This window comes from Bubalus kerabau, chromosome 13, assembly GCF_029407905.1.
Source record: "Bubalus kerabau isolate K-KA32 ecotype Philippines breed swamp buffalo chromosome 13, PCC_UOA_SB_1v2, whole genome shotgun sequence".
Classification (NCBI taxonomy): domain Eukaryota; kingdom Metazoa; phylum Chordata; class Mammalia; order Artiodactyla; family Bovidae; genus Bubalus; species Bubalus kerabau.
The window spans coordinates 46,914,733-46,928,572 of record NC_073636.1 but is presented as its reverse complement, the minus strand read 5'-3'; the positions used below and the strand labels follow the sequence as shown (position 1 = coordinate 46,928,572).

The 13,840-nt window shown below is 48.5% G+C and overlaps 1 protein-coding gene across 7 annotated transcripts in view; it reads right to left on the bottom strand.

Moving 5' to 3' along the window:
• The window catches only part of DIP2C (disco interacting protein 2 homolog C), a 310,450-nt gene that overhangs the window by 284,371 nt on the left and 12,239 nt on the right, over positions 1-13,840 (bottom strand). The window contains exon 1 of one of the 7 annotated variants that reach the window (XM_055544186.1): positions 4,380-5,948. The exons of the other annotated variants lie outside the window; for them this stretch is intronic. The gene's annotated coding sequence lies outside the window, so the exon portion shown is untranslated. Of the gene's footprint in view, positions 1-4,379; positions 5,949-13,840 lie in introns of those variants that run through there. 7 annotated transcript variants of the gene reach the window in all.

Sequence of the window (13,840 nt, the reverse complement as noted above, 5' to 3'; positions counted from 1 at the left end):
CAAAAACTCAAATTAAAATATATGCACTTACAAGTTTGTTACATTTATTTTTGCTAATTTTCAGATAAGTTTATATTTGGTAGAGAAATAATTCTTCATTTTGGAAAAGAAGAAAATTAAATAAATGTAAAATAATGTAACTCCCTTAAAGCAAAACACCAGAGAACCAACCTTTTCTTTTCTCACATTATGCAACAATGCTCAGGGTTAGAGTTTCGCCGTGTCAGAGCAAATGTCACAAATTAGAGGGAAGCCAGAGAACACAGCATGTGAGTACTATCCAAATTCTCCTTGAATAATTAAGTCAGAAGTCACATCAGAGGACTGTAAGATAAAATTAACTTACTTTTAAGTTAAGCCAAAATCCCAAATCACTTGCCAAATCATCCTCTAGTATAAATGAAGAACAGGTTCTTTCTGGCAGAAAATCATTAAGCATGTGAAGTTAGAGGAAGCCTTTCTCATAGCCCCTGAAGGGGACCTAGTGGCACCAACATTCTGGTGTGGCACTACCCTGTCACACACCAGTAACACAGCCACAGGGATGGGGCGGAGACAGCACTGTGGGCCTAGGTCATGTCCACCCAGCTGTCCAGCAGGGTACTCGGTTTCCTTGTGGGAAGAGCCCTTACCCTGCATCTGGGAGCGGCCCACCACCTCCACATCCACCCAGAGACCCTCCCGCTCGGCACAGACACCCAGAGCCTTTGCCCCAGCCCCACCCAGCTCCAGGCCCAAGGCCCCCGAGCGTCACCGGCCCCTTCATCTGGACACATTGGCCCCACCAGACCAGGGTCCACACTTGCCTCTCATTTCTGTCTCTGTACCCAGAACTCGGCTCAAGGGACTCACCACAGAACTCTGAAATGACCACATGATGGACTGAATAAACTACAATGTTCATTAAAAAACAGAAGATATGGCAGAATGTATGTGAATGCTACAATTATAGTATCCATCTGAGGATGTTATGCAAGAGAGTCTAGTTTTTCTTCAACTGTTTCAATGCCTTTCCGATAAAATATATATTAAAAAAAAAAAAATAGTTTCCCAAAAGGGTATGGAAATGGCAACTCACTCCAGTGTTCTTGCAGGAGAATCCCATGGACAGAGGAGCCTGACAGGCTACAGTCCATGGGGTTGCAAAGAGTCGGACATGACTGAAGCGACTTCACTTTCACCTTATAAGAACACAGGCCCCTGAAAGCAACTAGGAATATTCATTTAAATGACTTCATAGTCTCAAAATTTTCCTTATCTTAAAATCTGGGGATTTTCCAAACACCACTCTTGGCACAGAAAAAATCTCTCCATGTAAGCATCATGGGGCATGTAGCAGCTGGACAAACGAGACGAGCACCCCAACCTGCGATCCCTCCTGACGGTGAGGCATGAGTGACGAGTAACTTGTGAAGGAGACCAAGACAGAAGGGCTCTGGGACTCGTGGGGACACAACAGAACACCAGGACCTTCCTGAGGAGCAGAAGGAGCCCAGCCACCCCTGCCCATGACCCGGGACCCCGAGTTCTGTCAGCAGTTGACACTGCTCCAAGCTGACATCCACACGTCTCAACAGTCAGGCCAATCCACCACTCAAATCCCACTTCACTATTTGCTTTGAAAAACAAAATCATTGGGAAGTAACAGGAAATCACCCCTCTGGGCCCACCCCAAGCCCCCCACCCCCAGCACCTTTCCACACAACTCCTCTAATCAGACGAATCTATATAGGAGCATCTTTTATTTTTACTTTTTTAACAGAAACGGGATCACAGGAGCTGACCTTTTTGTCTTGTTTCTTCACTTTGTTGTGCACATTCCCCGACCAGAAACACAGATCCTGCTCTTTCTTTCTTAGCCAGTGCTGTGCGGGCTGGACTATGATTTCATCCTGCTAAACTGTGAATGTTTCCCTGAACACCCCAAACCCTTGCCATGTCATGGCCCCGGGGGCCCTCACCACAGGCTGGGGCAGTCAGGCCTCTCTCAGCCACGAGGGGACAACACAGAAGCCCCAGCACCCAGCACATCAGGTGTCCCAGTCACCACTTCCTCACCCTCTGGGGTGCCTGCATGTTACTGGGCACCTGTGGGCAGCAGGCGGCATGGAGCCCGAGGGTGGTCAGAAAGGGCAGGGGGAAATCTACCAGCCACCCAGTCTTCACTTCAGGTGGTGAAATGGACATCACACCACAGTCACTCACATCCAGATTTCAGTGTAGGCACGTCACAGAGGTCCACCATGCATGTTTCCTCCTATTGGAAACCACTCATTTCTGATTAGAAGACAACATCTGGATGTCAGAGACTGAAAATTTTCAAGAAGAATGTTGCTAAGACCTGAAATGCCAACACCACGCCGGAGCAGAGGACCAGGCCCGACCCCGTGGCTTCACAGGGCAGCCCCTTGGTCGAACCCCCCAGGCTCAGCCAGGCTGTGCAGCCACTGCTGGGGGTGGGGGAGAGACATGGGGACCGACGCTGCCCTGAGGCTTCTGACTGAGGCGCCGGCCTCAAGACAAGGCCTCTGAGAAAGTCCAAGGGCCCCCAGCCACTCCTCCTGATGCATCTTCATTCCAGGGTGCGCAGAAGCATCAGGGCTTCCCACAAAGACAGCTGCACAAACTCGAAAGAAATCTCCAAGTCAGCAAGCATGTCCCCAGTGCGAACAGTCACCCTGGGTCCCAGAAAGAGGTGGTGGAATTCCAGCCTCTGGGTGCCCAAGTTCCACACCACCATCCAAACTGTGTGAAGACCAAAGGCATGGAAACCCCAGGACGCCCTGTGACCCACAGCATCTTCATCAGAGCAGATGTGGCGAGGAAGGTGGGCCTCAAGGGCGAGAGGGGCGTAAGGCAAAGCACACCCACGCCCAGTCCTCCGCCTACACCCGGGGCTCTGCCCGTCGTCCCACAGCTCTGACTCTCGAGCTTGCTGGAGAGACCATCTGCTACACATTAAAAGGAGAATCAGCATGTTCTCCATCCTGAACTTCCTGACTCAGAAACACTAAGTCCTCCACTGGGATGGGGCCACAGGCCCCTACCGGTCAGCAGCTGGACATGGCTCCTAGCAGGGCCAGCAATGCCAAAAGCACACCAAATGGTCCTGCGGCTAGCTCATAAGCCCAGGTTCTCTTTGTTAAGGCCTTGGGAAAGGATGAAGCCAGCACAGCTCAGCAGAGGAGGTCCTGGCTCCTCCTGGAGGGCTCCTGCCTGTTGCCTGAGCTCACAGATGCCTGCAGACATGTCTCCTGGGCCAGGGTCACAGCTGCCAGCAGCAGGGCCTAGGCTCCACGGGAGGACCCAGCACTAGGCCATGCCACTTGCTCTCCCCCAAAGAGGGCTCAGGCGAGGGTCCCCCAAAGGAGCCCCACTGCTGAGGGACAGGCTAGGGATGAGAGCTGCCCCCACATGGCACCCAGAGCAGCCCCTGGGGTGACAGAGCAGAGCACCATCCCCAGACACTGCTTCCCGGTGTCCCCTCATCACAGCTACCTCTAATCACACACGCATCGAGCTTTTCCGACAACTAAGGGTTTCTCTAAAAAGACCACCGATGAAAGAGGAGAAAAGCCAGATCATTAGGAATCCTTTGCACAGCAGCTGGGCAGGCAGCACCATGCATGGTGAAAATGTCTAGGGGGCCATGTGTGCGTCCTGAGTCCTGGGGGGTTCCCAGCACATTTCTGCTTTCGTTAGAATGAAACCTCGGCTGGTGAAAAGGCTCTGGTTCTCTCCACACTCTTTGCTATGTATTATACACATGTGCCCTTTTCTTCAAATGAAGGACAGCACGTTAGAGACGCAACAGGAAAATTAACAACAGCTAAAAGCCACTGAGCATGTGACATGTACCAGGCATGATGCACTTGTTTACACAGAACATCAATTTCCCAGAGCACACAGGGGCCATCAAACGTCCTGAGAAGTGAAGGGCTGTAGAAGGAAGACAGAGCAGCCCCTCGCAGTGTGGCTCCCAGGACAATGTTCAGTCCTGGTTCTCACAGTGAAGAAAAGAAGAACCGAGAGCCTGAAGTGGGTGCTCCGCCCTGCCAGCTACACACAGCGTCCTGCCGGTGTATGTGCAGACACTGCCCCAAGAAACCTGTCACACTTAACAGCATCTCTTCTCTAAGCTCTTCTCAAAATATTCAAATGTGACTTTATAAACACTGCATTTCCATGTAATGACGTCTATTCATAGGAAATGCACACTCTATAACCAGCGCCACTCCCTCTCCTACATAATTAGCCATTTCTTACAGCTCGGCCTCCCCTGGCTTTTTCTTTTGGTGTCTCTGGTTTCCTACGAGGACAAGAGCAAGGTCTATGGCAGGCTCCTGGGAAACAGCCGAGTCATCGTCGGGCACGCTCACCAGTCCCATGTGGAGGGCGTGGCAGAAGTCTCCCCGTGCTCTCGTCAGGGACCACAGGCACAAAGCATATGGACGATTCCAGGCCAGCACAAGTCAGGGGGGTGCCAGGCAGCTCAGGAAGAAGGGCTTGCGGCTGACCCACCCCAAGGAGCCTGGACTTCTGCTGATGCTGTTGCTCTCCCAGCGACTGTGGCTTTAAGGAGGGAGGGGTCAAGCCACCACCTCCCACGTCTTTGACGCGCTCAAGTTCATGGAGAAAGTATAGCGGGTCTGAGAGCAGCTGTCCCAGCTCCAGCCAAAGCCACCAGGAGAACCGAGCTAAGCCATGGTCAGAGTCTGCCAAGACGCGGCTCAGGCCTCACACTGAGGGTGTTCCTTCTCCACCCCGTGACAAGGCCAAACAGGCCTGTTAGGGTTAGAGTTAGGGTTTAGGTTTGGGGTTCGGTAAGAGGCTAGAGGTTAGGGTTAGGGGTTAGGATTAGGGGTTGGGGGGTTAGGAGTTAGGGTTAGGTTTAGGTTTAGGCGTTAGGAGTTAGGTTTAGGGGTTAGGAGTTAGGGTTAGGGGTTAGGAGTTAGGGTCAGAAGTTAGAAGTTAGGGTTAGGGGTTAGAAGTATGGTTAGGGTTAAGGTGGTCCCACATGCCCCCAGGACTTCCTGGGAGTGACCCACTTTGATGTTTCTTCTGAGTGGTTCCTACTGACTACAGTCAAGAGAGAATCCGCCCGGCCCTTCCTGCTCCTTCTTTCCACGCCCTATTCACCACCCTTTCATCATCTTGGAAACCAAACCACAGCTTTCAAAACTGAAGGCAAAGAAACAGCCTTCAGAAATAACACCAGGGCAAAGTGAACCAGGGAAGTCAGAAAAGCGAACCCCAGGATGGGTCCCTCTGAAGCCAGAAATGCACAGAAGTGACCGGGGCAGCTCAGCTTGAGCTCGGAGTCTGCAGGAAGATGCCCCTTTCCTTTCTGTTCGCAACTGCAGGAAGAGTAACCCTCAGCGGAAGAAGCAGGACAACAGTGAAAACACGCACCCGCCTGACAGCCGTGAGGGCCATAAGGCTCACTTGAGGAAGGGCTGTAAGGACACCATGCTGGTCCTGAGACCCAGAGAAGACCCTGGGTGCTGGGCATCCTGCAAACACCAGGAACTGCCGCCGGCCGGGCTCCCTGCCAGGTGCGAGGTGTGGCCACGCGCTCCACAGCTGATTTCTAGGAATCTAATTTTAAACACCTCCCAGTGAACATATCACAAAAATACAGAGTTCCAAATGCTGTAGCACAAGTGCTAAAAAGCATCCTACCAAAAATAAAAGTGGCATTTTCAGACAAAACCCCAGAATCAGAACACAAGTGATAACCTGAACTTCTCCTAAATGTTTCCCTTCCCTCAGCTACTTTGACCCCCAGCTCCCATATAATGATGATGAAAGTGAGCACAGTTAGAATATTTAAACAATCTGGCAAAAATCCCATGCTTTTCTCTTGCATGAGGACCCAGTGTCCAAGTGAAAATGCACGTTTCTCCCCTCACCCTCCCTCAGCTCGGAGCCAGTGTGCCTGAGGCTGGCTCTGCAGATTCTGCTGTTAACTCCCGCCCGCCCGTCACCTAGCACCAGAGAGGAAGGGACACAAGGGACTGAAGAAGGAAACCAGCGCCTGGCTCCCCAACGTGGCTGCTTCAAAATGCAATCAGACAACTTGGGGACCACACTCCCAATGGGCTCCAATCATGAACCCGATCTCAAGGCGCAGGGTCCCAGAGCAGGGGCCCAGGAACCATGTTCTGTGTGGGGTGGTCACCCCAAGACCAGGTATAGATGACACCCATAGGCATGAGTCCAAGACCCCCGAGGGCTCCCAGGTCCTCTGGGCGCCTTCCTGGGCTCTTGGCCTCTCCCTCCACCCCCACCCGTCTGCAGGCTCATCCTCCCCAGAGAAGCGCTGTCACCCGGAGGACCACCTGCCACCCACCACTCTTCCAGGCGCCCCCGGCTCAAACCTGGCCTCCTGCTCTGCAACACCAGGGCCCCATCTCCCCAGGGTCGCCCATCACCCTAAACCGCTGCCCCGTTCGCTCCAAACTCTCCTTCTAAATGGCCAGCTGTGCCCCTCACTGCCCTGGCACAGGCTGCATTTCTGTTGTAATTCCACATCCAGCTTTAAAAAAGTATGGGAAACTCGGGGATGGTAAAGGAAGCAACTAAACTAATTAACAAATAGAAAGGCCAGAAGGGAAACCACCCACACACTGGACCTGGTTTGGGACAGCAAAGGAACATGGTGGAGGGCAGTGGGGTCACCCTCCACCCTCACTGAGAAGTGAGGAAAGTCTGCAGGGGGACTGGGACCTCCGAGCCCAGAGCTCCCCCTGGGGAGCCACGCCCCAGAAGTGGAAACGTCAGGTTCAGACACACACAGGCAGAAGCACACGTGCCCACGGCCACATAAACATGCAGGATCCAGGCATCAGCAGGGTTGCGTCTTTGTAAAACACACACACTGAGGTCTGGACAGTAAGGCCTGTGTGTCTGTCTAACCAAACACCAACACTGAACTATGTCACACAACCAGATTTCCAGAAACTAGAAACAGCTATTGATTGGGGAGTGTAACCTGCATGCCTCACGCGCCAGCAACAGCAGTGGTTCTCAGCCAGGGGCAGAGTGCTAGGAGCGAGCGTTCTCCTGGCACCTGAGGGTAGGAGGCAGTGATGACACTCAACCTCTCACGGTGCACACACTGGGCATCCACCAGCTACAGCTGAGAAGCCCGGCCTAAAGGATCAAGTTCCTCCCCCAACTTTCCAAGGTGTAAGTGACAAGAATCAGCTCAGTTCAGTCGCTCAGTTGTGTCCAACTCTTTGTGACCCCATGGACTGCAGCACACCAGGCCTCCCTGTCCATCACCAACTCCCAGAGTTTACTCAAACTCATGTCCATCAAGTCAGTGACGCCATCCAACCATCTCATCCTCTGTCATCCCCTTCTCCTCCTGCCTTCAATCCTTCCCAGCATCAGGGTCTTTTCCAATGAGTCAGTTCTTCACATCAGGTGGCCAAAGTATTAGAGCTTCCGCATCAGTCCTTGCAATGAATATTCAGGACTCATTTCCTTTAGGATGGACTGGTTTGATCTCCTTGCTGTCCAAGGGACTCTCAAGAGTCTTCTCCAACACCACAGCTCAAAAGCATCAACTGACAAATATAACTGTATATACATGATACAGTATTTGTCTTTGGCTAATTTCACTGGAGCTTCCCAGGTGGCTCGGTGGTAATGAATCTGCCTGCAATATAGAAGACGCAGATTCAACCACTGGATCAGGAAGATCCCGTGAAGAAGGAAGTGGCAACCCATTCCAGTATTCTTGCCTGGGAAATCCCATGGACAGAGAAGCCTGGTGGGCTACAGTCCATGGGGTCACAAAAGAGTTGAGCACGACTGAGCAACTAAACAACAATTTCACTTAGCATAATGCCCATCTATGTTGTCACAGAGAGCAGGATCCTATTCTTCCTGTTCTTTCCATTGTACACGTGTATGTACACACATACACACACACATCTTTATCCGTTTATCCATCAATGGATACTTATATTGCTTCTATGTCTTGGCTATTTGTAAACAACGCTGCTATGAACATGGGGGTGCTTATCTTTTCAAGCCAGTGTTTTCATTTTCTTCAAATAAGTACGCAAGAGTGGAACTGCTGGATTTTATGGTATTTCTGTTTTTAACTTTTTGAGGAACCTCCATTCTGTTTTCCATTGTGGCTGCACCAATTTACATTCCCACCAACAGTGCGCAGGGTCCCTTTTCTCCACAGCCTCACCCACACTTGTTATTCGTTGTCTTTTTGATGAGGGCCATTCTAGCAGGTGTGAGATGATATCTCAGTGTGGTCTGATCCACATTTCCCTGATGATTAGGGATGTGGATTCCTTTTCACGTACCTGTTGAACATTTATATGTTCTCTTTGAAAAAATGTCTTTTCAGGTCCTTTGTCCATTTTTAATTGACTTATTTGTTATTTTGCTATTGAACTGTATGAGGACACTGGAGAAAGTATCCTCAATCAGTGGCATTAGGGAAACTGGAAAACCACAAGCAGAAAATGACCACTCAGAAAATTTAACTTGAAATGAATTAAAAGCTTAATGGTAAGGCCTGGAAGTTTCTAAAAGAAACACAGAGGAAAAAATTTTGACCAAGATCTTGGCAATGATTTCTTGGATAAGAACACCAAGAGCACAGGCAATGTAAGCAAAATCTAGTGGGAATACATTAATCTAAAGAGCTTCTGCACAGCAGGAAAAACCATCAATGAACTGAAAAAGCAGCCTACAGAGCAGGAGAAATTATTTACAATCCTTTTATCTGATAAAGGGTTAACATCCAAAATCAAAAGGATTAAGCTTTTGTGTTTTCAACACAGTTCAGTTCAGAGGCATCTTCATGTGTAAACTTTCTTCTGCCTTTTTTTCTTTAACCAAACACAGTGCTTTGTGATAGACAGACCTTTATAAGACACAATGTAAGTTCCTAGCAAGTTTATTTTGCTCCAGGGGGAAGAAAAGGAGGACTAGTTTGGGGAAGTCCACTGAACTTCTGTGAGTTCTTGACTAGAAATTATCCGGTTGGCAATCCTGATCGTGGGTCTTTGCCAGCTTCACCTCCTATGAGCCTGAGAAAGAGATTTAACTGTGAACCTTGCTTTTACTTAGAAAGAACAAAAGCCTGTTTCGTGTGGTGAATGACTCCCTCAATAAAATAACACAACAATACATACAACATATTGTTATAAATTACATAGCATCAACCTTGTTTCACCACTTAGTTATAGTTCTGGATTAATTCAAATGATATGGAGAAATAAAATGTTTTGGCATTATGTTGAACTGTAAAATTACAGATAATTTTTTTAAATCTTTGTCCCAATTTTTATATTTATTTACTTTCTAAAAATATCAATTTATATCCTATAATAATATTTGTGATGTTTTAAAATTGTAGTGTATTAAACATTTTAAACTGTACCAAATATACATCTAAAAATATATAGGGAACTTTTCAATAAATATTAAAGCAGAAGGAATTACAACTCCTAATTCAACACACTGTAATTCAGGATAGCAGAAAAGTAAGCGAGTTGTCACAGACTCCGGAAGAAACATATAGTAAGAAAACTTAAAAAAAAAAAAGTACATTAGCAAATTTTTATAACTGTGAAATGCTTTAAATTATCAACTAATAAAACAAGTCTGTTGAATTATGACTGGCTAATGCCAAAATCACCTTTCCACCTTTCAGTCTTTACTCCGGGGTTGGTGAAGAGAGACCCGCCTGGAAGCTGACCTTGAGGAAGTAACACAGAGCTCTAAAGACTCAGGTCACATCACAGTGAGACTTCTGCACCATGGGTCCTCTCAGTCTTTATTTCCCTTTTCAATGACTTGTATAAAGTATACATACATATTTTAACATGTTTTAATACACTGTTACGTTTCTGTGACCTCTATTTCATTATTAACTTCATTTGTAACTGGTGCTTTTTTCAGGGAAAGAAGAGTGGGAAAGAGTAAGCAGTAAATAGACAATCTAGAACAAGGTTTTTAATAGTACAAGTCCACTAACAATCCCATCTAATAGGGAAAATAATATTAACAGTTCCAGAAAGCTTTACAGTATATGAATAACCTTTTCAGTAGAAAAGCATACACAGGTGTTCAGAAGATTCTGCATTTTCCCTAAAAAGTCTGTAGAGGTTAAGTCTTGACCACCATGTGACCAGGCGGGGATGACTGAACTCCCAACACACGTGAAAAGCTGCTTCTCCCCTGAGCAAGCCCCACACCACCTCCCTGGAAACCATCAACCACAGGAACCAGGTGAAACGTGCGAGCGTCAGAAAGAAACAAGAGCTGAGCTTCTCTCTCATGGGATCTACTGCCCAGAACAGACCACAAAGCCAACCCTGGGCTCAGCATCCCTGCTTCCTGAACACAGCCTGCTGGCACAGGTTGGCAGTCGGGGGCAGACCCCTCAGAGAAGTCCCCTTCCTCTCTCCCAAGGCTCAGGCTCCACCCCAACTTTGAACATGTAAGGACCCACAGTGACCACTGAGGCTGGCAGACACCTGGCATCACCAACCCCATCACTGCTGGGCTCCCCGCCTGCAGGCTGGACAGGGGAGAAGCCCACTCTTAGTGTTCCTCCTCTGCATTAATGGGAAAGTGAAAGTGTTAGTTGTTCAGTCGTGTGCAACTCTTTGAGAACCCATTGACTGTACATGGGATTCTCCAGGCAAGAATATGGGAGTGGGTAGCCATTCCCTTCTCCAGGGAATCTTCCCGACCCAAGGATCGGACCCGGATCTCCTGCATTGCCGGCAGATTCTTTAATGTCTGAGCCACACGGGGGATAATAAATTTGAAATAAAAGTTCACACAATGCAATTGTGGATTTCCATTTTCTTCAAGCTGGCCATTTGTTCACAATTATTCCTTTTGTACCTACTGGGAAAGTTGAACATAAAGCCTAGGATGCTATTACTTATCCCAAATACTCCCAGCATTGAGACTCAACTAGAATTTCCTACCATCTACTTCTTATCCTTCTACTCTAACAGTCTTGTACCAAGAAACGTACAGTTAGCTCGAAGTGGATGGGGAGGCCCCAAGCTCCCACAGGCTGGCCAGCTGCACCAGACTCACTTGGAGACCCACACCCTGGTCCCCCCAAGACCACCCTTCTGAAAGTGGGAGCCGGGGCAGGCAGTCAGCCTCCCGGGTAACCACAGTAAATGGCCTGCTTCCCACAGGAGAGAACACACAGATGGTGAAGCAGAGCCTGGCTGTCCACGGGGCCAAGTGTCACCAACTGAGCGAGTGTCAAGGGCAGCGACAGTCACAGACTGGCTTTCCGCAGGTGGCCACCCAGCATGCAGGCCACAGCCTACCCTGTGGGGGCTGGGCAGGGGGCTGGGAACAGGTGCCTAGGCTCAAGCACAGGGCCAGAGCCATTGTGCTCCCCCAGGCCCACAAGACACAGGGACATTGTGCTCCCCCAGGAACCACCCCCACAGGCAGGTCCCCCATGATAAGCACTGGTCCCCATGCTGGAAGCAACTACAGAGCTTGCTATGAGTACAGGCCATGAGCACAGATCCAGAGGAAAAACAGGGCAGGGGGAGAGGAAGGACACATGGAGAACATGAACAAGCACTCATGGGCCTCTGAAAGCCAGGAGAGGCTCCGGTGCCACGATCCCACAGGCCTCCTGCCTGAGCCCAGCCCAATCCCACGCCACAGCCAGAAACAGCCAGGCGGAGAACAGGGTTGGGATGGCACCCCCAAACACAGATGCCTGGGCACAACGAGGGGGCGCCCAGCGGCTCCCTCCTCTGATTCAGAGCCCTCCTGGCTGCCACCACTCACTGGGCACCTGATTCCACACAGCCTCGCAGGGGCCTGCTCAACTTTTGTTGACAGATACTGAACTTCCCACCAGCTTGTGTCCTGTCTTTATAAAAACAGCTGTCACCACTCTCACAGTATCTAACACAGCTTCACTCAATAAACTGCAAGTGAAATAAATGCTTAAGGAACAGAACAATTCAAAAGCTCTCATATGCCAAAAACAATCTCTACCCATCTTTGGAATCAAAGGTGATTGAACCAGTTATATATACGTGTGTGTGTGTGTATGTTTGCACTTACACACACACAACTTCCCCCCAAGTACACACCTGCAAGGTGGTGTGGCATGTCAGCCACTTAAGAGCCCACTACATTTGGTATTAAACAGTGGACAATATGGCAAACCTGTGTGCAAGAGGGCAGTGTTAACTTCACTCAGTCGTGTCTAACTCTTAGTGACCCCATGGGCTGTAGCCCACCAGGCTCCTCTGTCCATGGGGTTTCCCAGGCAGAAACACTAGAGTGGGTTGCCATTTCCTTCTCGAGGGGATCTTCCCGACCCAGGGATTGAACTCACATCTCCTGTGCCTCCTGCATCAGCAGGCGAATTCTTTACCACTGAGCCACCAGAGGGAAGCCATGGCAAACCTATTCCACCTAAATCCCCAGAGAGTATTTTACTGTAAAATAATTTATCTCCTTAAAATAAGTAAATATATCCTTTAAGAACTGTAGACATTCTAAGTACAACACAGAAAACAGTATAAGCACAGCTTTCAAGGTGTGACGAAAGCCAGATGCATTTTTCAAAAAGGTCATCCAACATCCAAACTGAGCCCGTCCTAATTTTCAGGGGCTGCTCAGATGAAAGTATCTTTGTTGTCTGCTTGTGAGTGATAACAATATTGTAGCCGATTTCACATTTCGTATCACCCCACTGTGAGGTGCTCCCAAACAAAGGCCAGATCCTCAGGGTCCCCACAGGAGCAGCAATCCACACTGAAATGACAGGGAAAGCATTTGTGTGGCAACACGTGAATTCTTATTTATAGCGCTCTGTTCATTATTTTGCATCTAACAGTGTTGACCAGGCTTGCAGAGTTTGAGTACACGGGATGGGAGGAGTAATCGGTGGGGCAGAGAGAGGTCAGCCAAACCCCACAAAAAACAATTAAAACTTTCCACCCACAGTCCACAAATCCATGATATTCAGGTGACTGGAGGTTCATTTAGAGGTGTTTTGCTCAAAAACAAAGTCCTTTCCACAGGTTATCAAAAATTCACAGCAGTTAGAACCCTCTCTCCCCCACACACATCTACAATGGGTCAGAAAGCCAACAGAACAGAAGGATGGAGCGGGGATGTGGAAAGAACACGGGCGGACCGAGAGGGACTCGGAATCAAGAACAAGGTAGAAAGCAGGAACTAAACACAGGCTATGGCTATCACCCCAGAGCTGGTCTCAAGTGACAAGTAACAACGTTAATGCTTTGGTCTAAGGCTACAGCCTACCTTCTGGACTAACTCCATATCATGAAGAAATCAAAAAAAGTTAATTCACAATGCAGTGAAATGATTCAACTGTAGATAACCAAATTAACTTAATTCACTAAAAGTCTAATTGTATCATTTTTAAGATTGGGTTATTATGGAGATAGCTAGCAGCTTTAGATTTAAAACAAGCTGGAAGTGATCTTGTTTCCCTTAATTCTATAAGCGTGGCCTGACTAGGCCAAGACTGATGGCCTTCATTGCTAACAGAATAGGTACAACTATAAATACACAAAAACGATCTGGAGATAGAATAGTCCATGGTCTCTAGAATTTTCACCTTTACTAATAAGAAGTTACAGGTTTTTTGACCGAGACTGGAAATTGTCCAAAAGCAGTGTTCAAACAGCCCCTCTCACAGCAAAACAATACGGCGGTATGTGCACACACACACAAGCACCATCTCGGACACGTGGATTCAAATTTCTGGTTCAAATGGGAACAATCAGGGAATGGGGAGCGTTCACGTACTGAGAATAAAGATAGATGC